This window comes from Thamnophis sirtalis, unplaced genomic scaffold (assembly GCF_051295495.1).
Source record: "Thamnophis sirtalis isolate CommonGarterSnake01/CBP01778 unplaced genomic scaffold, rThaSir2_p1.2 scaffold_12, whole genome shotgun sequence".
Taxonomy (NCBI): domain Eukaryota; kingdom Metazoa; phylum Chordata; class Lepidosauria; order Squamata; family Natricidae; genus Thamnophis; species Thamnophis sirtalis.
The window spans coordinates 8,660,071-8,686,547 of NW_028261392.1; the positions used below are offsets into that span (position 1 = coordinate 8,660,071).

Here is a 26,477-nt window from a genome sequence, read left to right on the forward strand (position 1 = left end):
AAACTATTCTCCAAAGAACTTGAGGGTAGAACAAGAAGCAATGGGTGGAAACTAATCAAGGAGAGAAGCAACATGAAACTAAGGAGAAATTTCCTGACAGTGAGAAGAATTAACCAGTGGAAGAGCTTGCCTCCAGAAGTTGTGAATGCTCCAAAACTGGAGGTTTTTAAGAAGATGTTGGACAGCATTTCTCTGAAGTGGTGCAGGGTTTCCTGTGTAAGCAGTAAGTTGGACTATAAGACCACCAAGTTACTTTCCAACCAAGGGTGGGTTCCAGCAGCCACTACTTCCAGTTCTCTCATGGTTATGCAGTGCGCGCATGCTTGATGCATGCTGAGCGTGCATGCGCAGTACTAAAACATTTTTTGGCGCAGAAGCCAAAAACAAGATGGCGACTCCTTAGGCACTGCCAAGAGAACCAGTTTGAGGGTGTGGCAGGCCGGTTCCAGTGACCCAGGCCACCAAGTTACTACCGATTCGGCCAAACCAGTCCGAAACCAATAAGAACCCACCTCTGCTTCCAACTCTGTTATTTTATTCTGTTCTGTTCTGTTCTGTTCTGTTCTGTTCTATTCTATTCTACTCCATTCCATATTCCATTGTATTGTATTGTATTGTATTGTATTGTATTGTATTGTATTGTATTGTATTGCATTGCATTGCATTGCATTGCATTGCATTGCATTGCATTGCATTGCATTGCATTGTACGGTTCGGTATGATATTGTATTGTATTGTATTCTACTATATTCTATTCTATTCTATTCTATTCTATTCTATTCTACTCCATTCCATTCCATTCCATTCCATTCCATATTCCATTGTATTGCATTGCATTGCATTGCATTGCACGGATCGGTATGATATTGTATTGTATTCTACTATATTCTATTCTATTTTATTCTATTCTATTCTATTCTATATCCTTCAAATGTCATTTATTTCCTAGTTCTTCCAGCACCTCTCAGCCATTCCAGTGCCCAGGAATGATGGAAACAAACTGGAGTCCATCAGCATCTGGAGAGCCGTAGCTTCACAGCAGGTAAACTGTGGAAATGAATTCCTTTCAGACGGTTGCAACAGATGTCCAAGCCAATCACTATGGTTTTGGGACGTGAGCAAACAGGTCCCTGGGTTACATTTTCCATCTGCAATTCTGATATATAAATTAATTGGGCAACTATTTTTAGCAAAGCCAATCCAAATATGAAGGCAGAAAAGGGATGGGTGAGGATTGTGTTCGCAAACAGGTCTAAACACAGTTATCTTTCAGGTTTCACCCTTCTTGCTACTAGGAGCATCAAATGTGCATTAGACTAAAAGGTACTTACCAGTGCATGCCACCTGTGGCACACATGCCATAGTTTCTCCATCACGGGTATAAAGTCCCCGGTTTGAACAGGGGGGGGTTGGACTAGAAGACTTCCAAAGTCCCTTCTAACTCTGTCATTCTCTTATTCTGGTTCTGAATTTGTCAGTGGAAGTACAGCCTGCCTCTTTTCACCAGTTACATTTTATTGTAATGTTTGAGTTGGGAACTCAGCAGGTTGATGTATGAAGAAGTGGAAGGAAGCCGATTGGTTGCATAACATATGGAAGGGAAACATCCCCCCCCCATTAATCAGTGGTGCACTGAGACCAGTACATAATTAATTGTAATTCTAATTAAAATTAAAATGCAACCTAATATAGGCTACATAATTAAACTGCTAACAAAAATTAAATGTTTAATTTTAGCATTAAAGAGTGACAATAGAGCATGTTAATGTTCTGCAAACCACTATACGGGGTTGGGGTAATATTAAGAGCATTTATGCAGGCAAAGTGCTGATTAAAGGAAAACTAGTGTTTCAATTAATTGGGGAAAAAAAGTTATAATCACCATCCCAATGTTAATTCAGAATATGCAGCCAGGACGCAGGCATGAGTGTGCCAACATACAATTAAATATCTGTAAATTTCATTGTTTTTAGCATGTTTCGGTGTTGCTGGTTTGAGTCTCATTGACAAAACTTGCATATTTTAAAACAAAACTGAAAGTAACTGAAGCCCAAAATGTGTATTTCAATATATGTCAGCTCACAGTCAAATCCTGTTCTCCTTTAATTGAATTCAACAGTTATTTCTTACTTCACTGATGCAAAAGAGACACGAATTATAACCAGCACATCTACCCTGATGTTTATTCGAGCAGAGAAATATGCTTCGTGTAATAATCAGTGTACCCTTTTACAATATTAAATGTAGAAAGAATTGGATGGACAAATCTGAAAGCACCCGAGGCTGCTTGTTTTAATCAGGCCAAAAAGAAAAAGAAAAAAAAACTCCTTAAGCCAACACAAGACTGTCCTTGGCCAGAAGTCATGTAAATTTCTTAGTATATTTTGCATCGAAGCTGCCACACAAATAGTTCAGTTTCATATAAGACTTAAAAAAAATATCAGTGCTTCTCTTTCTATGTTTCCAATGCCAGCAAGCCCAAACATTAAATCAAAGTGGCATCTTAGAGGTTTTCAAAATGTGTTACAATCAGCATTGTAAAAATAGAACTTCAACAATAAAAGGATGCAGCCAGAAAAGTATTGGCATCAAGTGATACCAAATTCCCGTTGATTTATGCAAATGAAAAGATACATAATTAACTGCTGCATAATTGTTATTACCTCTCCCACAATTGAGTTTGGGTAATGGAATTTTCCTTCCTTCCTTCCTTCCTTCCTTCCTTCCTTCCTTCCTTCCTTCCTTCCTTCCTTCCTTCCTTCCTTCCTTCCTTTCCTTCTTTCTCCATCCCTCCCTCCCTTCCATCCTTCTTTCCTCTCTTCCTACCCTCTTTTCCTTCCTCTTTCCCTCCCCTCCCTCATTTTCCTCCCTCCCTCCTTCCCTTACTCCCTCCCTCATTTTCCTCCCTCCCTCATTTTCCTCCCTCCCTCATTTTCCTCCCTCCTTTTCCTTTCTTCCTTCTTTCCTCCCTCCCTCCCTTCCCTCCTTCCTTCCTCTCTCCCTCCCCTTCCTCATTTTCCTCCCTCCCTCTCTCCTTCCTTTGAGAGACCGCCTGCTGCCAATTACCTCCCAAAGACCCATTAGATCGCACAGGGCTGGCCTCCTCCAGGTTCCATCCACCAGCCAATGCCATCTGGCTACGACCCGGGGGAGGGCCTTCTCTGTTGCAGCTCCGGCCCTTTGGAACGAACTCCCCACGGAGATTCGGACCCTCACCTCTCTCCCTGCTTTCCGAAAAGCCGTTAAAACCTGGCTGTGTCGGCAGGCCTGGGGTTGATGAGCTCCCCTCCCCTCTCGGTGTGGTTGTTTGTCATTTTAAATGTCTATTTTGTACTTGTATGTTTCCCCTTCCCGTTTAAGTTGTTTGCCGCCCTGAGTCCATTTTAGGGAATAGGGCGGCATATAAATAAAATAAAACTTAAACTTAAACTTTTTCCTTCCTTCCGCTCTCTTTCCCTCCCTTATTTTCCTCCCTCCCTTCCTCTCTCCCTCCTTCCTTTTCCTTCCTCCCTTCCTTCTTTCTTCCTTCCCTCCCTTCCTCCCTCCATCCCTCCCTTCCATCACAATTCAAATTCCAATACTTCTGTCCAACACAAACTATGCAACATTCTAAAACCATTCATACAATACACGATAAGTGAAATAAAGGTATTGAAATGATAGCAGTTTGATTGGTGGCCTCAATAGGAAACCTTTACAGATAAAGGTCGGAACATTGATTAAAATTCTTGGTCCCACAAGGTGGCATCTCATGAACTTGTAAATGCCAAGGAATGGGAAGGGGTCCTTTCTGGAAGAGTCCACCATGTGAATTTTCTATTTCACATTTAGCATGGAAGGACTTCCAGAGTGGTATCTTCTTGTTTAGGAAGAAACATACTTTTGTATATCATTGTTCCAGACCATTAACAAGAAGACAACATTAATTTCAACAACTGAACTGGGATTAAAAACAAACTTCAAGATGAGAAAGATCAACAAAAAATATTCTAAGACATAACTTACTGCAGACATTGGCACTCTAACTGCACCTTGCTTCTTAGGATGGCAAAGACAGGAAAAGCAGGGGATTGTAAAAGCAGAAGGGTGAGAAGGAGAGAGGGCACAAACCGCCCTGTCAATCATCCATCATGAACAATGATGTTACGGGTGACACTTTGTTCTGCTCTGACCCTGGAGATGAAGCTGGTACCTGCGTTCTTTTTGACAGGATTTCTATCATCTTTTGATGATGTTGACCCCTTACTCATCCACCCAGAATTTTTTTTTTTAAAAAAATGCATCAGTTTATCTCCACTTGTCTTATCTGGAGAAAACTCCACTTGTGGTCATTCTCCCAGTTGAATTCTCCGATCGTTAAGAAAATAATATGCTTCCTCCTGTAAGGCTCGGGATGTATTGGGTGGCAATATATCAAGAACAGCAACTAGTTTGTAAATAAAGTTGATTTGTGCTATTCTTTTCAAATGCATTCTCTTGTTTTGTTTTGTTTTTTTCTTTTCCCCCCTGAGTTCTTAGAGGCTGGAATTTATCAAAGAACATAAGTTGACTGTTCTGCCTGATAATCTTAGACAGCTGGATTCTCAGATTTCACACTCAAGGTGTAGCATTGATAATGACTAGCAATAGCACTTACATTTATATACCACTTCGCAGTGCTTTTACAGCCCTCTCTAAATCACTTTCGATGGGAAAGTTGTCTTTTAGGGTGGGAGAAATTGTAGGCAAAGGAAACATGGAATCCAAGTTTCTATTGCTAACCTCTGAGATACCATCCAGATTTCTTAGTCACAGGTAGCTTACTTCTATTCCCCCATCCACTTCTGATAACTAGCCTTAACATCTGGTTGTCTCCCTGATCATACCTGATTCTGTTGACCTTCTGAGGCCAAACAAAGTCATTAATATGCTGCCACTTGCTGCAATTGTAAGGCATCATTCTTGGCATAAAATGTTCATAGTGGAGACAGAATTGCCTTAGAATACGAACATGCACAGAGAGTGCTTTATTCCTCGCAGGGAGTTCATTTTTAGAATACTACACACCATCTTCTAAAATGAAGAGACCAATGGTGGGCTTAAAAAATTGTTTGAACCTACTCTGTGGGTGTGGCCTCCTTTGTGGGAGTGACTTGTCACCCATGTGACCGGATGGGAGTGGCTTGCTGCCCATGTGACCGGATATGAAGATGCCGACGACACTTGTCAGAACCACCTTAAATTACCTCACACACAGCACTGGCATGCATAAGAATATGAGGTAAACTTGTTTTTTAAAAGGCATCTTTGATTTGCGTTAAAACAACTTCAACACACGGAATGTTCTGATTGCACCACAAACGCAGTAGTCATCCTTAACTTTCACAGAGGCACTGAGTTTTATAAATAGGAGCTTGATAGTGTAGAATAATCATATCCAAGGACCAGTGGTGGGTTTCAAAAAAAATTGGAACCTCTTCTGTAGGTGTGGCCTGCTTTTTCCGGGTCCACTGGTGGAACCTCTTCTAACCGGTTCGGTAGATTTGACGAACCGGTTCTACTGAATAGGTGTGAACTGGTAGGAACCCACCTCTGGAAGAGACCTTCTAGTATCTTACCCTGATGGGCTGACCATGGAATTGTTGGTCTACCATCACCTGTTCTATATTCCATTTAGAATTTTGATGTGCTTTCTCTTAAACTCTCCAACTAGGTCCTGCTGTTTTTCCCTTTAGTGATACTATGAATTTGGAATGAGATCTAGTTCCTGAGACAGGGAAGAATGCAAAGACTAGGGTAACATTTAATTCTTTACGAGAAGCAGTTTCAATATTGTACGGTTGGATGGTCCTATAATAAATCAAACTATTTGAGCAATCCATAAAAACACATGACAGTTACACTTTTTCCCCCTGTCCCAGAGATAGAGAGGTCATCATTCATAATAGTGAAAATATCCAGAAATGCCCCTAAAAATAAAATAGAAACCCCCTTAGGTGTCTTTTCCTGCACAACAATAAAAATATTGCTTGCTGCAATATTTGTAAAAAGAGGAATCCTGTCAAGTCAGATGCAATGAAGATGAATTGCATTCAGAGAGTTATATCTAGTAGACCTATAGAAGTGGCAAACGGGGGGGGGGGGGGCTCTAAGAAGTAGACAATATTTTCTTCTTCTATCAACTAATCTTACAAGCTTCTCAGCAAAAGCTGTGAAGGAAGTAAAGCATGCAAAATTAGCAGGAGTGTCTGACTAGCATTGCCTCCTAATAATATTATTGTGTGACATTCAACCTGTCAGACTAATCAGAATCACTTTGGTTTCCTGTAAGCAAAAAAAATTGTCCTGTGGTGACTTTAAAAAGTTCTGAAATTCTGTTACATGCGACAAACAACAAGCCAGAACACTTAACCTATTAGCTGGATATTTAAGGAGCCGGTTCCTTCCACATGAAAAGCCAAAAAAAAAACCCACCTCATTTTCTTGGGTAAATATATTTTGTTTGTTCTCTTTATAAGCTTGTCTCTACAGCTTTGGCATTGTTGGCAAGGTGAAATAGTATATAAATCTCTTTCAATAAAATAAATATTGCTGGTGTCAATCTCATGTTTAAGTTACAAGACCCATGCTAGCAATAAAATAGAAGTGCTTTATTTTCTGCAGTCCTGGTTAGTGCTTTTACAGAAGAAAAGAAGAAAAGAAGAAGAAGAAGAAGAAGAAGAAGAAGAAGAAGAAGAAGAAGAAGAAGAAGAAGAAGAGGAGGAGGAGGAGGAGGAGGAGGAGGAGGAGGAGGAGGAGGAGGAGGAGGAGGAGGAGGAGGAGGAGAAGAGGAAGAAGAAGAAGAAGAAGAAGAAGAAGAAGAAGAAGAAGAAGAAGAAGAAGAAGAAGAAGAGGAGGAGGAGGAGGAGGAAGAAGAGAAGAGGAAGAAGAAGAAGAAGAAGAAGAAGAAGAAGAAGAAGAAGAAGAAGAAGAAGAAGAAGAAGAAGAAGAAGAAGAAGAAGAAACACCTGTCTGTATGGGACGTATCTATGGCCTTTCTTAAATTACACCAAGTCCATAGAATGAAGCGTAGAATTGCTTTAAGGCAACAAATATATAGAATGCAAGGATAAATAGCTGTGCGGCAAACATCTAGATAGACTAGAGAGCAGCAAAGAAATTGATTTTTTTTAAATTTCTTGATCATATGTTATTATTCAACATCTAAAGAAATAAAGTAGAGATGGACAATGGTTTTTCTTCTCTAGGCGACAAGGAGGAATTGGCTGCCTGCTCCGGAACTTAACCATCATTCCAAACTTCCCGTATTTTTTGGAGTATAAGATGCTCCAGAGTATAAGACACACCTTAGTCTGCTTCTGCCTCCCAGCATCCATGGTATTCAGCTGACACATGGTAACAAGGTCAGCCAATGAATAAGCATGTCCGAAGACGTCTCTGTGGGCATGTGGCCGGCATGACTAAACGCCGAAGGCGCACAGAACGCTGTTCCCTTCCCACCAAAGGTGCTTCCTATTTTTCTACTTGCATTTTTACATGCTTTCAAACTGCTAGATTGACAGAAGCTGGGACAAGTAACGGGAGCTCGCTCCTTTATGAGGCGCTAGGAATTCGAACTGCCGAACTGCCAATCTTTCTCATCGACAAGCTTAGCATCTTAGCTACTGAGCCATCGCATCTATATATCATTATCTTTCTATATCTATATCTTTCTTATACTGGCATTTAATTAAACCTGAATATAGTTTACAAGGTTGTTTTCTAGCTATACATTTTATTGTTCCTTCTCCCGCACGTATCCCATCAAATAGCACAATTTAGCAAACTGGTAAAGAGACCTCCGAGGGCACCTTAAACTTTCAGGCAATATGTGTTTCCCAAGTTGGCTGCTAGCTGATATCAGCAATCAAATGCTTTCTCTGTATGTGAAACACTTTGCCTTCTGGAAAAAATTAAAAAAAGGGGTGGGAAAAAAAATCACCTGGAAGGATCTTCATGCTCCATCATTTGCCAACTGGGAACACACAATGCTGAGCTGAACTCCGAGTGCTGTTTTACATATGTCCTTGCTTCAGGTATAGAAGCAACAAAGTGATGTTGATACTGGAACAAAGAGCCTTGGAAGCCAGAAAAATGTGCTTTGTGAAAAAGGAGATTTTAATGGTGTGATGTTAATTCAAAACAATACTTCCAGTGTGCCGAATCAACCAAGGTCATATATAAAAATGGGTCTCTCACTCCAGATGTTGACTCCAAGAAAGTGTTTATTGTGCCAGAAATGCTGATTCCCAAAAGATTATTACTTCTGTGTGGCCTTCTCAACATTTTGTTTGCATATGGCACGGACCCTGGAATTTTAGTTTCAAATTCTGGTAATTTTGGAAATCTATCAATTCAATTCAATTTGTCAATTTTAATAGATTTGTATGCCGCCCAATCCTGGAGGACTCTGGGCGGCTTACATAAAAGACAGTTTAAAAAAGAAGATATTAAAAATTTAAAATATAAGACAGAACAAATTAAAACAGGACACAACATGCACTCGATCTTAATGGGGCTGAAGGTCAATCAAGATCAGCAGCCCCAGGCCTGCCGGAACAGCCAGGTCTTAATAGACTTTCGGAAGGCCGAGAGAGTGGAGAGGGTCTGGATTTCAGGGGGCAGTTCATTCCAGAGGGCCGGGGCAGCTACAGAGAAGGCCCTCTTCCGAGGAGCCACCAAACGACATTGTGCAGTCAATGGTACCCAGAGAAGGCCCACCCTGTGCGATCTTATTGGGCGCTGGGAGGTATGTTGCAGGAGGCGGTCACAGAGATATCCAGGTCCTAGGCCATGTAGGGCTTTAAAGGTAATAACCAGCACCTTGAAGCGTGTTCAGAGACCGATAGGGAGCCAGTGCAGCTCACGGAGGATAGGTGTAACATGGGTGTATCTAGGTACACCCAGTATCGCTCGTGCGGCTGCATTCTGGACCAATTGTAGTCTCCGAACACTTTTCAAGGGCAGCCCCATGTAGAGCATCAATCCTTTCTTTTCCTCACCCCCTCTGTTTAAACTCTTCCTTCCCCCCTTTTTTTGTCCTAGGAGAAGGGGACGATTATACATTTAGTGTATTTAGGCATCAAAATCCGATCTATCCATTCATACAAGAAATCGGCAAATAGCACCATTATTTGATAGGTGTTCTTTGTTTGGCCTTCCCACACATTGCCAACGAAATTCAGCACAGATCTCTTTTTTCCCCCACTCAGGATTTCAGAAAGAATAGCCTGGGGGCAACGCAGCATCAGCATATGTTCTCTCCTCTTGGCTTCTGCTGCTAGATATTTTTCTGGCACCATCACATGCTAGCTGACTATGGCAGATGTCAAAGGATAACCTTCAGTGTCCAATGTAAAGCAGTGTAGGAATTCACTTTTAGTTCATCAACTGTCCCTGAGTTACAGGAAGCCTTTCAATAAGGCCAAACAGCCTTTCAACGTGACCCACTGAAGATTCTTAAATATTTCTCCAATTCTCATCATTCAGGTTTTTTTGTGAGTTCATGCTCAGGAAGAAGGCATGGGTTTGTTAAGGAACCCATATTTTCTTTTCTACTACAAGTACTTAGAGATGGCTGTATTTTTCAGAGTATAAAACACATCCTTCCCCCCCCCCCAAAAGAGGGTGAAAACCTGGGTGCATCTTATTCATTGAATACAGCATTTTTGGCCTACCAAAAATGCTGCCCTCTTTGCAAAAATGAGCTTGCAGAGGATTTGGCAGGCTTGCTCATTTTTGCGCCCCCCCAGCCCCCAGGAGCACTCTATAACCATTTCAAAGCTCTGCATGCCTTTTTTTGTGCAAAAAATGAGGCATGTAGAGGGTTTGGGAGACCTGCAGAGTGCAAACACTTAAAAAAAATACTTCTTCAAAATCATGGTGCGTCTTATACTCCGGTGTGTCTTATAGTCCCCAAAAAAATGGTTAATCAGGGTCATGTCCCCATCGGAGCCTGAATCTGCAGAGGAGAATGAGCCAGAGTTGGAGCCAACAGAGTTCTAGGGGGCTTCAAGGGAATGTGGCGAGTAGGAGGTTGAGGCAGCCCAGGGCCCCTCAGGATTGCAACAGCTTGTTAGCAGGGAGGAACCGGGGCAAGATGGCTGAGACAGGGCAAGCAGTGGGCATGAAGAGTGACAGAGCTCAGGCAATGAGCAAGGACCTCCTCCTCCTGATCCCCAAGCATGGAGAGTGGAGAGAAGGTGGGAACAGCACAGGCTGATATTATGACTCGGGAGGAGAGTGCCCCTGGGGACTGAGATTTAAGAAGATACTATGGGGAGGGGAATTTGTTGGGAACAAATGCTGAATTGGTAGGGTTTGGTGGGGTGGTACTGACAGTTGGAGTTTGCAAGACTGCTTGCTTCTTCCTTACTTGTGGACTCAGTGCCTTCTTCCTGACTTAATAGACTCAGTATCTTGTTCCTGACTTGGTGGATTCATTGTTCCTTGTTTCATGGACTCGTTTCCCTGTTCCTTTGTTTTGAATGTGCTTGCACTTTGTTCTGGGACTTGCCAAGAATGTTGGAGCATTTGGGGGGGGGGAATTGGAGCATTAAAGGGGAGTTTGAACTCTCAGCTGGCTGTATGACCTTCGTGCCTTGTCCCAAGTCATCATCATCATCAGTAATCAGTCAAAATCTCTCAGGGTTGAGGGTAGATTTCACCTGGATGTCCTGGCACTTCCAATACAGTGTTATAAAGGTTTTAAGTTAATGACATCCTAGCAAAAGAAATATAAGAAGGGCACAACTGAAGCTTCAGTTCAAAGGTGACTGTTGAATCCCTAAGTCAGGGATCAAACTGAAGACCCATGCTGTCAAATCAAACTCTGTGCATTTGTGAGAATTCCAGTGATTCTGAATTTTGCTTACGCTTTTCAGTTCAATCTGAACGATCAAATCTGATGAGATCAAAGGTGACCCCCCACATCCCTACCAGCAACCTTTTAGAAGCTGAAGAACTGAAAACTGTTGCTTCATATGGAGTTTCCATCCTGTCTCCCCACTGAGAACTCCTCTGTCTCTTTGAAGAAACAATAAACTAAATAACAAACTCCAACTGTGTGTTACCACTAAGGCAGTGGAGTAACCGAAGGAGGTGAAAACAGGACCAGATTGTGTTCAATGGCTTTCACTTCCAGTACAAAACTCACAATAATCTCATAATGGCACAGCCAGGCTGTTCCATTCAACCCAAATTTTGTCACTTAGCAGTAAAGTATTGCCTTGTCTTAAGCACCCTTTCTTCTGTCTTAAAAGGATACACTTTGCATCACAATGTAATTACTTGCTTTCAGTTGTAGATACGATTGTAAACAATGACTACACAATACTAAGAACTTGCTTTATGGACAGTAGCTGTTTTGGAGAGATATTTGCATGAAACACTTGTACATGCTCTTCAAGGGTTGCAAATGAAATGGACATTGGCCAATAAAGTTGATCACCAGACAATGCAGCTATTAAGAGACAAGAGTACAAGGAAAAGGCAATATATGTTTTCCAAAGATGGCAAAAATTTAAGTAAGCATTTGAGACATAGTATAAAGAATGTTTTTCAAGTGGCATCCTCAAGTTAATGTCCAAAGCACTAGATACATAGATAACCACATCAATTTCTCTCTTTCTGTCTGTCTGTCTGTCTGTCTGTCTGTCTGTCTGTCTGTCTGTCTATCTATCTATCTATCTATCTATCTATCTATCTATCTATCTATCTATCTATCTATCATCTCTCCTTCCATCTCCATCTCCATCTCCATCTCCATCTCCATCTCCATCCCCATCCCCATCCCCATCCCCATATCCATCCATCCATCCATCCATCCATCCATCCATCCATCCATCCATCCATCCATCCATCCATCCATCTATCTATCTATCTATCTATCTATCTATCTATCTATCTATCTATCTACCTATCATCTCTCCCTCCATCTCCATCTCCATCTCCTTCCCCATCCCCATCCATCCATCCATCCATCCATTTATCTACCTATCATCTCTCACTCCATCTCCATCTCCATCCCCATCTCCATCCCCATATCCATCCGTCCATCCATCCATCCATCCATCCGTCCGTCCGTCCGTCCGTCCGTCCATCCATCTATTGCATCATCCATTATTCTTGGAAAGTGAAAAGGAGCTACTTTTATGTTTTCTTCCTATGGTTAAATCTTTTTCAACCCTCAAATCTTTTTCACCAGTATGAAAATTTCTAATTGATCAGAGTAAAATAATTGTTATTTGGCTGTTATTACACTTTATTAATGTGAAATTCTATCAGCCTGTACCTGCAGATCAGTGGTGAAATTCAAAATATTTTTACTACCGCTTCTGTGGGCATGGCTTGGTGGGCATGGCAGGGGAGGAAACTGCAAAATCTCCATTCCCACCTCACTCTGGGGCCAGCCAGAGGTGGTATTTGCCGGTGCTCCAAACTACTCAAAATTTCTGCTACTGGTTCTCCAGAACCTGTCAGAATCTGCTGGATTTCACCATTGTTGCAGATCTTGCATTAGAATCAATTTCAAGTATCAGTTCATCAATGTGAAATAGAAAACCTGGTGGATTTATGAACCCCTAATATGTGTGTGCATGTATTTGCATTTACGCAGTATATATGGAATATTTAAGGAGTGTTTCTGATTTATATCCCGTGTCCTATACAGGTAGTCCTTGACTTACAATGATTTTCTGGTTAAAAAAAAATGAATTTTCAATCATAACATTGCATTCACCACTCAGTGAAACAAAACACTGAATCTTGGCCTTGTATGTTCCCTTAAATTAACTTCATCCACCAGAAAGTCTCCGGTCAAGTTCAGATAACATGCTCAGTTAGAGGAGATGGGTAACTATATTAATTGTATAAATAAATAAAAACAGTTTGTGAACACACTTTCAGTTAAAATATAAATGCAGAAAATCAAAGGAGAGTTCATTGAACTGTAGCTACCTTTACCAATTCTGAGTTTTATTTACATTTTTTATTGCTTTTACATATTACCTTGATCCAGTGTTTTGTCTTCCCTCCTCTTCATATAAAGCTTGAAAACAATTATTCCATTTCTCTAAAGTACTTAACTCTTTAAAAAAATAGTTGAACTCTCTTTCAAGCTTATAGTTCAAGTACCTCTTTGAGGTATTCAACAAATGTTAAATGGTTTATTAGTCATATGCTCAAACATGGTTTATTCCTTAATGGTAGGTTTTCAGTAATTGTGTAGGTTCTCCAAGAGTTCAAGATTCTGTGGATATTATTCCATTTTTCATTTATCCTAGCTACAACAACCTGTTAGTTGTCGACTTGAAAAAAAAAAAACCCAGTAGCCTCCTGTGACTGTACACGTTTCAACCGCATACCCAACCATTTCAATTAAATCTAGAAACTATTGTTATTGTATTAATAGTAATTCATATTCAAGTTACCATGTTTAAGTTGGGTCTTGTTTACAAATGGAATCATTCTGTTAGGGATATCTCCGTTGGGAGACAGAAAGTAGTGCAGAAGAATGTACAGCTAGAGAGAAAGAATGTTGCTAGTAGAAACAGACGAATAGAGTTTCAGACACTGCTAGTAAAAACAAGTAGCTTTACTACTGATAATTGCTTCACAAGCAGTGATGGTAGATATTAGTCCAAACACAATTCAAAGAACAAACAATAGCTTACAGTCGCAGTTCACATTCCAGTCATCAAGTCATCAAGCATAGGACAAGCAGAGAGAGAGAGAGTGAGCTCTCTTAACTCCTTCTTATAGTAAAGTTAATTACACCTGATAAGTACATCCACTCATTTAAAGCAACAACAACCATTTGTTGTTGTATAAAGATATATATTGACTACCCAACACTAGGAGTATACTCTCTACTTCTCTTTCAAAGTTCTTGTTTGAATATTTTGTCCTACAACCAAGATCTTTACCCCATGGAGGCTCTTCCTAAAAACAAATATATAAGTGACACATTTTTGGAGGTGATGCTTTAAGGTGCCAAATACATTTCTGCCTATGACATAAAAGGGGAAATATATGGCAGTCATCATTGCTTCCATGGCTACGAATTGTAATGTGAATGAATATCTTTATTCTCTATAACCGTGGCATGACAAATCCGCGCTCGTCAAAATCGCGGTGATAAAATAGCGGCGCTAAAGCTGCGATGTCATCACCGCGCGTCATCACTGCCGCGACAACAGCGCGGCAACAGAAGGGCGCTTTAAAACGGCACCGCGGCAGAAAGCCGACTTCAATTAAGGTAAGCATTAGGATTAGGTTTAGGGGTTTGTTTTAGGGTTAGGTTTAGGGTTAGGTTTAGGGTTAGGTTTAGGGTTAGGGTTAGGGTTAGGGTTAGGTTTAGGGTTAGGTTTAGGGTTAGGTTTAGCGTTAGGTTTAGGGTACTGAGTGCTTGGGAATGCGCGAATTTGCCCTCCGCGATTATGTCATTGCGGTAGGGTCGCGTTTTTCCTTAGCACTTAGAACGGCGCGAATTAGTCTTCACGCTTATGTCTCCGCGGATAAGGGCTTCGCGAATTTGTGGTGGAACCCTCTATAACAGTGTTGGCAAACCTTTTCAGCACCGAGTGCCGAAACAGGAGTGCTCGTGCCAGAAACTGGAAGAGCATCCGCCCTTATGCGCATGCTGGGAAGATGATCTCCCAGGTTTCCAGCCCACGCATCAACCATCTAGTCTTCTGGTTTCTAGCATGCATGCTCATGGGAAGCTAGCTAGTGTGCATGCTCACTCCAGAAATTGGAAGGTCATCTTCCCAGTGAGTGCATGCCCACCGGGCAGCTGCTCTTCTGGTTTACAATGCTCCCATATGTGTGAAGACCAGCTGGCTGGTGCGCCAGAACCCAAAAGAGCAATGAGATACGGCTCGCATGCCCAGAGAGATGGCTCTGCATGCCACTTCCGGCACACCACCTGCCACAGGTTCTCCAATACGGCTCTTATAACAAAAGCACGACAAAAGAAAATGTTTCAGCATCCTCAATCTTGCTTCTTATATGTGGACAGATGTGTTCAACAAACTGGGTTTTCTTGTATTTTCTCTTAAGGTTCTGAGTAAAATCCAATATGTGTAAAAGCTGTCCACTAGTGAGTCCATCAATAATCATTTGGGTGATTATTGACCTTTGAAAGGCTTAATGGATCAGTCCTCGCTGATAAAAATAATTTCACTGTTTTCTTTATCAAAATTTCGGGTTCCTCTAGCAGCAGGTGCATGGGAATTAGGGGAAGCTCTCTTTCTTCTTAAGATTCTCTCCATCTGTTAATATCTGGAGAATATAGCTGCATGTCTTCCAAAAGGGGTTGAGAGCTCAGGTCAAACTTCAACTTCTTTTTCTTTTCTTTTCTTTTTGCAATTTGAAAACCAATTGGTGGCTGCCAAAGTATTACTTATAACTTCAAAGCAGGAATTTACTGCATATATCCGAGTTTAGCTAGAAGAACATTTGAGGTAGGCATTGTATAGTTTTGGAGAAATAGAACTAAGGATGGTAAACAGAAAGTCTTAAAGGAAGGAAAACCTTTCCTAAATTATTTATAAATGGGAGGATTGATTTAACTTCAGGTTATGCCCTGAAGAATAGACAGACTTACTTTCTTTCTTTCTTTCTTTCTTTCTTTCTTTCTTTCTTTCTTTCTTTCTTTCTTTCTTACTTTCTTTCTCTTTTCTTCCTTTTTCTTTCTTTCTTTCTTTCTTTTTTCTTTTTCTTTTTCTTTTTATCTTTCTTTCTCTTTCCTTCCTTTTTCTTTCTTTTTCTTTTTATCTTTCTTTCTCTTTCCTTCCTTTTTCTTTCTTTCTTTCTCTTTTTCTTTTTCTCTCTTTCTCTCTTTCTCTTTCCTTCCTTTCACTTTCTTTCTCTTTTTCTTTCTCCTTCTTTCTCTTTCTCTCTTTCTCTTTCCTTCCTTTCTCTTTCTTTCTTTCTCTTTTTCTTTCTCCTTTTTTCTCTTTCTCTCTTTGTTTCTCTTTCCTTCTCTTTTTCCTTCCTTCCTTCCTTCCTTCCTTCCTTCCTTCCTTCCTTCCTTCCTTCCTTCCTTCCTTCCTTCCTTCCTTCCGCAATGAATATGAATAAAGTAAACAGTAATGATAATAATGTCCCCAAATAAGGCACTGCCTTGACATGGTTGTAGGGCTTGCTTCAAAGAAGATAATAACTATATCAAAGATTTGACTATACTGGACAAGCCACATCAGAGGAGCCAGATGAAGAGTGTTTCTCTGATTAAAAATATATATATACAGTGAGACATAATTGACAAAAACCCATATGGGATCTATAAGGACCATGTTTGATGTTAGAGTTCCTGAACAGCTAGTGACAAAGTTCTCCAGTCAAAGCTGAAGAAGCTTCTTGGGTGAGAAGTGAAATGTCTTCAAAGAAAAACCAGCCTCTTGAAATGACTGCGAATCTCCATGGACACCTGATGACAAAAGAGTTACAGTAGTCAGAACTGTTGGCTGAGAAATTAGGGCCAGCAGAACTAGGACTACTACTGCAAGAAAAGATGGTTACCCATTGCAAATATAAGAAGACTGAAAACAAAAGCTTGGAAGAGTTTATATCCTGCAATGATACCATCAGCAGAATCAAACAACATCTGCTTCTCCCAGGTCCTTAGAAAGAGCCACATGGTGGTTAGATTGCAGTACTGCAGGCTACTTCTGCTGACTATTGGCTGACTGCAATTTGGGAGTTTGTATCTCATCAGGATCAAGGTTGACTTCCATCCTTCCGAGGTGAGTCAAATGAGGACCCAAATTGTTGGGGGCAATATGCTAACTTTATAAAGCACTCAGAGTGGGCTGCAAAACGCTGTAAAGCAGTATATAAGTCTAAGTGCTATTGCTATAGCTAAGAACTCAGTAGCTGCATAAAAAGGCCACTGTGAGACCAACCACAACCACAATGACAATACGGCAACAGTGTATATTCACAGATTTGTTGGGAGTGAGATACTCAACAAATGCAACTTTTGGAAGTATAATGTAAGAGACACTTACTTAGTAGACTTCCATGCCATATTGTCTTACATAAAATCTCCGAGAGTATAGTAACACACATTAAAAAAAAAGAAAGAGGCGGGTTTAATGATCAGATTCAGATTTAATTATCTTATCACCTGAGAAGGATATTCAAAATTTATTCTGCTGTCTGTCTTTAGGGAAAAAATGGATACCATAATTTTCATAAGCTGAAAAGGATTTCTCATCCAGTTTCCGCCTCAAAATTACATTCTGTAAATAATGAACTGCAAATTCAGTATGCTGTCGCCTTGGGAAAAATGCGCTTTTAAAAGAGTGTAATTTTACAAATAAATAAAGTGAAATACGTTACATTTTTTTATTCTTGCAGAATTTTTTTTAAAAAATATATTTGGTACCTTCCTTGGATAGTCAGCAATATCTATGATATCCATATATATTTATAGGTCACATATTGATACACATTTGAAACATTATTCCTGATGCTCCATTTTAATATTTGATATCTAAATAGGTTACAATGTTTAGATTTGGGATGGAGATGAAGAGATTTCATACCTGAAATCTGCCAAGATTACCAAGAAATGAGGTCACATTTCACCCATTCAAATAATGTATTTCATGTTAATGTAGAATATACAAGTAGTCCTCAAAGTATGGCCAAAATTAAGCTCAAAATTTATGTGGCTAAGTGAAAAAAATTGTTAAGTGAATTTTGTCCCATTTTAAGACTTTTCTCCCCTCATTTGCTAAGTGAATCACCACAGTTCTTATAATAGTAACACTATTAAGTGAAGCTGGTTTCCCCATAGACTTTCCTTGTCAGAAGATCACAAAAATAGATCGTATGACCCTGGGACACTGCAACAGTCATAAGTACATGCCAGTTGCCAAGCATCTGAATGTAAATGTCAGGCCTGCAATTATATTCCTTTTAGAATTTTGGCCTGCCACACTTTCTCTTATTTTAATATGCTATTTCATTAGTATAGTTGATGGGAGGGGGGAATAGACAGAAGTAGGATTGTGGAATGTATTGTTATCATTCTTTTCTAGAAGCCAAGGTCATCTTTTGTCTCTGCACTTTTACACCTGACCGGAAGCAGCTGGGTGGAGACGCCAGCATGGAAGAAGAAGATTGGACCATGTGATGGATTTGTGGGTGTGGGGACAAGATCATGAACTTTTAACTGGGTGGGATTCTGATGTAATTTCCAGAATTGGGATTAACACAGATGTGCTAAAATGTCTGCTTTATTAAATTGGAACTTTAAGGATCATTTTGCCTTGGACTCTGATTTAATTCTACATGATACTTGGAATGCTGACAGTAAATCACATGACTATGGGAATAATGCAATGGTCGTAAGTGTGAAAAATGGTCGTAAGTGACTTTTTTCAGTGCCATTGTAATTTTGAACGGACAGTAAATGAACTCCTATGGGTTGAGGACTATATGTATTGCGGATGTGGAAATTTTGGTGACTTAAAAAATAAATGTGAATTTTCATTGAAACCATTTTATTCTGACTTTAAAATATCAAAATATTAATAATCTGACAAGGAAGAACAGTGCTACTATATTTTTGGCATTATGTAAAAGAAGTACAGCGTATCATTAGTATGTATGCCTTCTGTTTTTTCCCCCTTGTAATTAAATGCAGTTAAAAAGCACATTAGTCTGAAAATTTCAGAGGGAGAACAAAGTACTAATGTTACAGCTTGATAATTCATGCTAACATTCTCAAATTGAAATGGAGAAACATAAGCAGGCAGAATTCATACCATTATTAGTACAAGTGTGACTCTTTTCTCTTGCATTCTCCAGCCTTGAGTTACGGGTTTTTAAGTTGCATTACAACAGCAATTTAAACTGTGGTTAATCTAAACTACGGATTAATGAAATGAGCAACTTTTAACATGGACGGTTAAATGTCTATGGAGATTCTCAGTCATCCAGGTCATGGTTGTCCCAAAGGTGTTTTTTTTCCAAGAGGCAACGGAAGTTTCTTTGTTTTTCCTTGATGGTCTTTTACTTCTCATTGAAGAAGCTTCTTCAGTTCTGAACTGAAAAGGCTTCTTCAATGAGAAGCAAAACATCTTCTTGGATAAGAAGTGAAATGTCTTCAAGGAAAAAGTCAAGTTGCCTTTTGAAAAAGTACCTTTGAGGCTGTGGGTGAAAGTTGGGTTGTTTAAAAAAAATTGTATTTAAGGTAAACCATGATTTATTAAGAGGGGTGGCTCTAAAGTTAAAATAGAAGTCAGGTTAAAATAGAAGTCGGATATTTGAAAGAAATGATTTTGGTGGAAATGGAAATCGGATGAGACTGAAGTATACTTTAACTCAATATATCTAAACTCAAATTTACTGCTAAATTATGTTCAGCATTTCATGCTTACTTGCCACAGTAATATAACACAACAATACAGTTATTACTCTATGTGTAGCCTCACTGAAGACACAATTATTAAAGACACATCATGTTCCTGCCATTTTTGGTTTAAAACCTATCTATTTCAGGACTTTCCCAGGCACAAACGTTATTGCTTTATGATAGACATGGAATGAATGAATCAACTGGTAATTTATGAATCATAAATAAATACTAAAATAACACAACTGGACTATGGATATATTATTTTTTGCCATCTAATCATCAGATTTTATTTTTGTTAAGGCCACTCTTAATGTAAAATATGCACTCTTTCCAGAATCTCAATATAATTTTTTTTATATAGTGGCGACCAAAATTGGATGCGGTATTGCAACTGTGGCCTTATTAAGGCTTTATAAAGCGCTGTTTTGATTCTATCCCTCTGTTAATGCGGCCTTGGATTGTATTGGCTTTTCTGGCTGTTGCCACACACTGCTAGCTCATATTTAGGTGATTGTCCACTAGAACTCCAAGGTCACTGTTACAGTTATTGCTGTTGAGCCAAGTTTCACCGAATCCGTATCTGTACATTTGGATTTTTATTGCCTTACTTTTATCTCCATCAAATTTCATTTTGCTAAATAGGGCTCCAGTATTTGAATCTGTCAAGATCTACTCTGGATATTGAGCCTATGTTCTAGGGTATTAGCTATTCTTGCCAACTTAATGTCACCTTCAAATATGACAAGTTCCCTTTCTATTCCCTCATCTTGGTTATTTATGAAGATATTGAAGAGTACTGGGCCTAAAACAGAACCTTGAAGTACTCCACTACTTACCTCCCACCATGCAGATGTAGTTCCATTAAGGGCTGCACATTGAGTGGGGTTTGTCAGCCTGTCTCTCTGTCTCTCTGTCTGTCTCTGTGTGTGTGTGTGTGTGTGTGTGTGTGTGTGTCTGTCTCTCTCTCTCTCTCTCTCTCTCTGTGTCTGTCTGTCTCTCTCTCTCTGTGTGTGTCTCTGTCTCTCTCTCTCTGTCTCTCTCTCTCTCTCTCTGTCTCTCTCTCTTTCTGTCTCTGTCTCTCCCTATCTGTCTGTCTCTCAGTCTCTGTCTCTCTCTCTTTCTTCCAGCTGAACAAATGCAGTTCAAACAGAATGTGGAAAATGTACCAGATGCATATTGGTATTACTTCTTGAAACAATCTATCATAAATAGTAAAAGTTAATCAGATGCAGTTCGATTCACAAGATTATCAAACAAGTACATTGCCATTTTCTGTCCTGGTCTCTCATCCTTATTACTATTCCTGGTATTTGCAATGCAATCCTATAAATATTTCACCTATATAGACATATATGGATTAGAATTATTTTCCACTGCTTGGTTCTGACACGATAAAACTTTTGTGAGATAATTTCAGCCTATCAGTTTCACATGGTGAATGTTTTCAAAGCATTGCAAAATGATGTGTCAGCAGTGTGATGAGGCTGAAAATAAATGCAAATGTAGATGGGTTGCATCAACCAAACCATTTTTAAAGCATGGAAAACAGCATTTCCAGTTTATTCTGTGATGGGTCTAATTGTGGGCACCGTACCTTAAGAAGAAACTAACAATGATCCTAGGAATAGAAAATAAATTCTAAGAGAGAGAGAGAGAGAGAAAAAAAAAGAGAAGAAGAAGGAATTGGAATATTTAGCGAAATATAAAAAAGTAAAACAAATATATTGTTGTTCTGTGATGAACAGTTGCAGGAACTGGGAATGTCTAGTTTAACAATGAGAAGGGCTAAGATGACATGATAGTAGCCTCCCAATATTTGAGAAGAAGGGGTTGATTTATTCTTTAAAGAATTGAGGGCAGAACAAGAAGTAATGAGTAAAGATCATTAAAGAGATGCAATGTAGAACTAAGGAGAAATTTTCTGACAGTGAGAACAATTAAACAGTGCAACAGCTTGCCTTCAGAAGTTGTGGCTGCTCCATCACTGGAGGTTTTCAAGAAGACGTTGGATAGCCATTTGTCTGGAATGGTATAGAGTCTTCTGCCAGAGCATGTGAGGTTGGGCTAGAATAGGGTTGTCAAACTCGTGGCCCGCAGGCTGGATGTGCCACAAACTGGCCACGCCCATGCCCAGTTTAGGAAAGGGGAGGGAAGTCTGTTCTTACCTAGGCGTCCCATCTCAATAAAACCTCTTTTATTTAGGTTAAAGGGAATTTCTCTCCAGCAAAATCCCAGCCAATAGTCTTTCATGAGATTTCACAACTACAGACTTTTATCAGAGCCGAGGTGGCACAGTGGTTAAATGCAGCACTGCAGGCTACTTCAGCTGACTGCAGTTCTGCAGTTCGGCTGTTCAAATCTCACCAGCTCAAAGTTGACTCAGCCTTCCATCCTTCCGAGGTGGGTAAAATGAGGACCCGGATTGTTGTTGGGGGCAATATGCTGACTCTGTAAACCGCTTAGAGAGGGCTGAAAGCCCTATGAAGCGGTATATAAGTCTAACTGCTATATATTGCTATCAGGCTTGGAGAGTTGCCAGGCCGATATCGTCCAAACGCCATGCTGTAGCAGCAATTACTTGGGAAGAAGTCAGGAACAGATCTTCACACTAATGAATTGAACTAATTGTCTCCTGCAAACTCCCCTCCCCTTTCGCTTTTCTTTTATTCCGTATGGGAGGAGCTAGTCACCGTCCACCTGTGCCTTTACTCCATAGTCAACCCTTGTTCCTTAGCTGTTCCCTTTTCCTGGCAGCTTTGTGCATGCACACATCGGGAACAGGCTCCAGCTGTTCTTCTGCCCCACTGATATCCGATTCAGAAGGCCGCTGATAACTGTCAGATGGCCCTGGGCCCATCTCTGCCTCTGATTCAGAGCCCTCATCAGAGCTTTCCCCAGACTCCAGGACTGGCCCAGTTTCCTCCCCAACCTCCTCACTGTCTGGGTCTGCCACGAGATCCACTGGTTGCTGGCGGGCCACAACAAAATCACGATACGTCATTTGACGCTGCCATGATGATGCGAGTTTGACATCCCTGGGCTAGAAGAAGATCTCCAAGTTCCCTCCCAATTCTGTTATTCTATATTCTCTCTGGTAATTACAGCAACAACAGGAAAATGAAACCCTCTTCTCTTTCCCTCTAATGTACAGGACAGAATAATGGATCTCAGAAAGATGAATGTTTAAAAAACTCTCTTTCTAGCAGTAAGAGCCATTGCTGGCGAATCTAGCAGTAAGAGCCATTGACAGCAGACACAATTACAGAAGGAGATGGTGAGAGCCACTTCACTGCCTAGGCAGAAATTGGACAACCATTATCAGGAATACGTTAATTTGGCTTCCTGGATTTGATCAGGACTTTGGAGACTCTCTTTGGAGTCTCCTACATGGCCATGTCCAAGTCTAAGAAGAAAAATGTTAGCTAACTTTTGCAAAGATATCCTCATAGGGAGTTTGAGCCATACAATCCAGCCAGTGGTGGGATTCAAACATTTTTACTACCGGTTCTGTGGGTGTGGCATGGCTTGTTGGGCGTGGCAGGGGAAATATACTGTGAAATCCCCATTCCCTCCCCACTCCAGATAAAAGTTACTGCCAAATCACCATTTCCTCCCCACTCCAGGGGAAGGATACTGCAAAATCCCCATTCCCTCCCCACTCCAGGCGAAGGTTACTGCCAAATCACCATTTCCTTCCCATTCCAGGGCAAGGATACTGTAAAAATCTCCATTCCTTCTCCCCTCCAGGGTAGGATACTGTAAAATCCCCATTCCCTCCCCATTCAAGGACACTGTAAAATGTCCATTCCCTCCCAAATCCAGGGGAAGGATACTGTAAAATCCCCATTCCCTCCCCACTCCAGGGGAAGGATACTGTAAAATCCCCATTTCCTTCAGATCAGATGGGACTCGGGAGGCAGAAAATAGATGTGGGTGGGGCCAGTTGGAGGTGGTATTTACCAGTTCTCTGAACTACTCAAAATGTCCGCTACCGGTTCTCCAGAACTGGTCAGAACCTGCTGAATCCCACCTCTGAATCCAGCCCTATGATAACTCTTCCTAGGAACAAATTATCAGTTTTATTTACATTCCTCGAGCATTTAGCATAGAATTCTCACTCTGCTTGGATCGCCACTCTGGTAGTTTTCTTTCAGAGCTTCACAATCATTCTGCTAAGTTCTAGACTGCTTGGATGACTAATTGGCAGCTCTAGAACCAAGTGCTGTTCTTGACACCTCTTGTGTTTCCCCCCCGTAATTTATCATTTTATTTTATTGCATAAAATACAAAGAAGAAAAGCAAATAGGAAATTAAGGGAGGAAAAGAGAGCTGGGGGAAAAAGGGGTATGAGATACAAGGGGAAAGAGAAAAAGAAAGAAAAGGGGCATTGACTTCCAACTCTATTTAGCACAATACCAGATAAACACACTCCAACCTCAACATTCTGCATTTAAACATTAATATGTAACCAGCCATTCCTATAACATCAAATATTTCTAATAAACAAAACCAAGGTCAGAGTTTTTTTTTCTTCACAAGCACAAATTCCAGAAGTGATATATCCAAATAAGAGCATATTTTCGTCTTTGAATAAATTAATCAATTTTACCATTCCTCCTTTATCTTCCTTGCTATGGAAATAATGTGTTATTTCTATTTGCACCTAGTAATCTTTGTGAACTGTCATCATTTTTATTTACAAAATTTATTGTATTCTTTCAAATTCTTTGACTTTCCTTTTTTTTTTAAGCATCTTGTAGTTTTTTTTTTTTTTAAATCATTCCTTTCCCCATTCCCAAGGGTAGATTTTACTGGTATTTTGATACGGGGAGAAAGATAAATTTATCGCTATGTAAATCAAATTAAATATAGCAGGTGCATTTCAGAAGATAAAAGTCCCTATAAGGTATAGGTTCCCCTTGCACCAGTGGTGGGATTCAGCCAGTTTGCACCTATTCGGGAGAACCGGTTGGTAACTTTCTAAGTAGTTCAGAGAACCGATTGTTGGAAGAAATCTCCTTTTGTTTTTTCCTACTTTACAAGCCTAATCCTGTAAGGAAGGCAGGAAGGAAACATTCTAGTGTTATTTCTAGCCTAATCTTTATTGACCTGCTTACAGAACTGCCTCTCCGTTTAACCCTTATTACATTGTAACAGTTAAGGCCAAGCATCCAGCGACATGAGTGACCTTGAGTTGGCCAAGCCTACCCAGTCACATGACCACCGAGCCCCACCTACCCAGATAGTCATTAGGGCAGAGAACCGGTTGTTAAATTATTTGAATCCCACCACTGCCTTGCACATCTGTGCTAGTCGTTCCCAACTTTAGGAGGCAGTGCTCATCTCTGTTTGAAAGCCAAAGAGCCAGCGCTGTCCAAATATGTCTCCATGGTCATATGACTGGCATGACTAAACGCCGAAGGCGCATAGAATACTGTTATCTTCTCTCCAAGATGGTCCCTATTTTTCTACTTGCAATTTTTTACATGCTTTTGAACTGCTAGATTGGCAGAAGTCAAAACCCCTATAAATGCACACAAGACCTAGGCCTATCATAGTGGGTAGAAATAAAATATAAGGATTCTTATAAATAATCCAGTTTTCTCTATGTATGGGAAGTATGTTGTATGAAGTGGTGCAGTGGCCTAGTGGTGAAGATCTCACCTCACAATCGGGAGGCTGTGAGTTCAGTCCTAGATAGAGGAAAGTATTTCTCTCTCTGGGGACCATGAGACTATATCTGCTGAACAAAAGTCCACATTGGTGACAGGAAGGGCATCTGGCCAGTAAAAACTCTGCTAGTTCCATTCAGTTGCCCAGACTCCACCCTGCAAGGGATTATGGAGTCGTTAAACAATGATAATAATGATAATAATGATGGAAAGTATGCCATATCTTCAGCCTCTTCCAAAATATTAAATCATAAATCAACAAGGCCTTAACTTTTAACAGTATTTAATAACATTTAAATTTCAAAATGGTACTCCTAAAGCAAAACAAAGCTTATTTAAATTAACACTGACAGCACAAATAATCAAGTGATAAAAAAGCATAGTAAAAGGACATAGTATATGGTCAAAAGAATGTATGATAATCCTTCTGTTTATCAGTGTTTCTTTACTTCTCCCAAAATTTTATAGCTTCAGTTTCTTATTTTTTTTCTTCTGGGTCAAAACTCATTTTCACACCATTCAAAAGAGACAATGAAATAAATTAAAGGCGGAAACAAACAAACAAGACCAGAAAACTCCTCTAAGCAACAAACACTTAGATAAACAGGGATTAACCCCAGACAAACAATCAAGCAGAAAATAATATCCTGATCAAGGAAATATTAAGGAGAAAGTCCCCAGCTCTTCCAATGCTGGCAGGCAAGGAATAGGGAATCCCACACTCATTCCAGCTTTGGTCACCACAATGTAAAAAAAGATGTTGAGACTCTAGAAAGAAGGGCAAAAAAAAAATGATTAGGGAACTGGAGGCTAAAACATATATAAATGGTTGCTGGAATTGTGTATGTCTATTTTGATGAAAAGAAGGATTAGGGGAGACATGATAGCAGTGTTCCAATATCTCAGGGGTTGCCACAAAGAAGAGGGAGTCAAGCTATTCTCCAAAGCACCCGAGGGTAGGACAAGAAGCAATGGGTGGAAACTAACCAAGGAGAGAAGCAACTTAGAACTAAGTTGACAGTTAGAACAATTAATCAATGGAACAACCTGCCTCCAGAAGTTGAGAATTCTCCAACACTGGAAATTTTTAAAAATATGTTTGATAACTGTTCTGACCCCCCCCCTTCTTTGCTGGTTCACAGACGACAGTCAGACAGACTTAAAAGGAAATAACTTTATCAGTCCTGGCTCACGCTGGCTGCGAGCCCAAAATAAACATAAATAAAGTCTCTGGCAAAAAGGTTACGCAGCAGAATGCAAAAACAAAGAGCTCTTACAGCAAAACCAGGTTTACAGAAAGAAAGCAAATCACTTCTCCAAGTGTCTCTTTGAATCAGGGTTACAGAAAACAAATCACTTATCCAAGTGCCTCTCACAAACAAACCACGACCGATGAACGATGAACCACGAACGAA

At 40.2% G+C, this 26,477-nt stretch overlaps 1 protein-coding gene and 1 long non-coding RNA gene across 3 annotated transcripts in view; one reads left to right on the forward strand and one right to left on the reverse strand.

The window, feature by feature from the left end:
• The window catches only part of PCDH9 (protocadherin 9), an 854,104-nt gene that overhangs the window by 45,896 nt on the left and 781,731 nt on the right, over positions 1-26,477 (reverse strand). The window lies entirely within an intron of this gene.
• Positions 942-4,467, forward strand: LOC148043249 (uncharacterized). The gene is made up of 2 exons (XR_015698235.1): positions 942-1,042; positions 4,044-4,467. It is a non-coding gene; the product is annotated as an uncharacterized LOC148043249 (long non-coding RNA).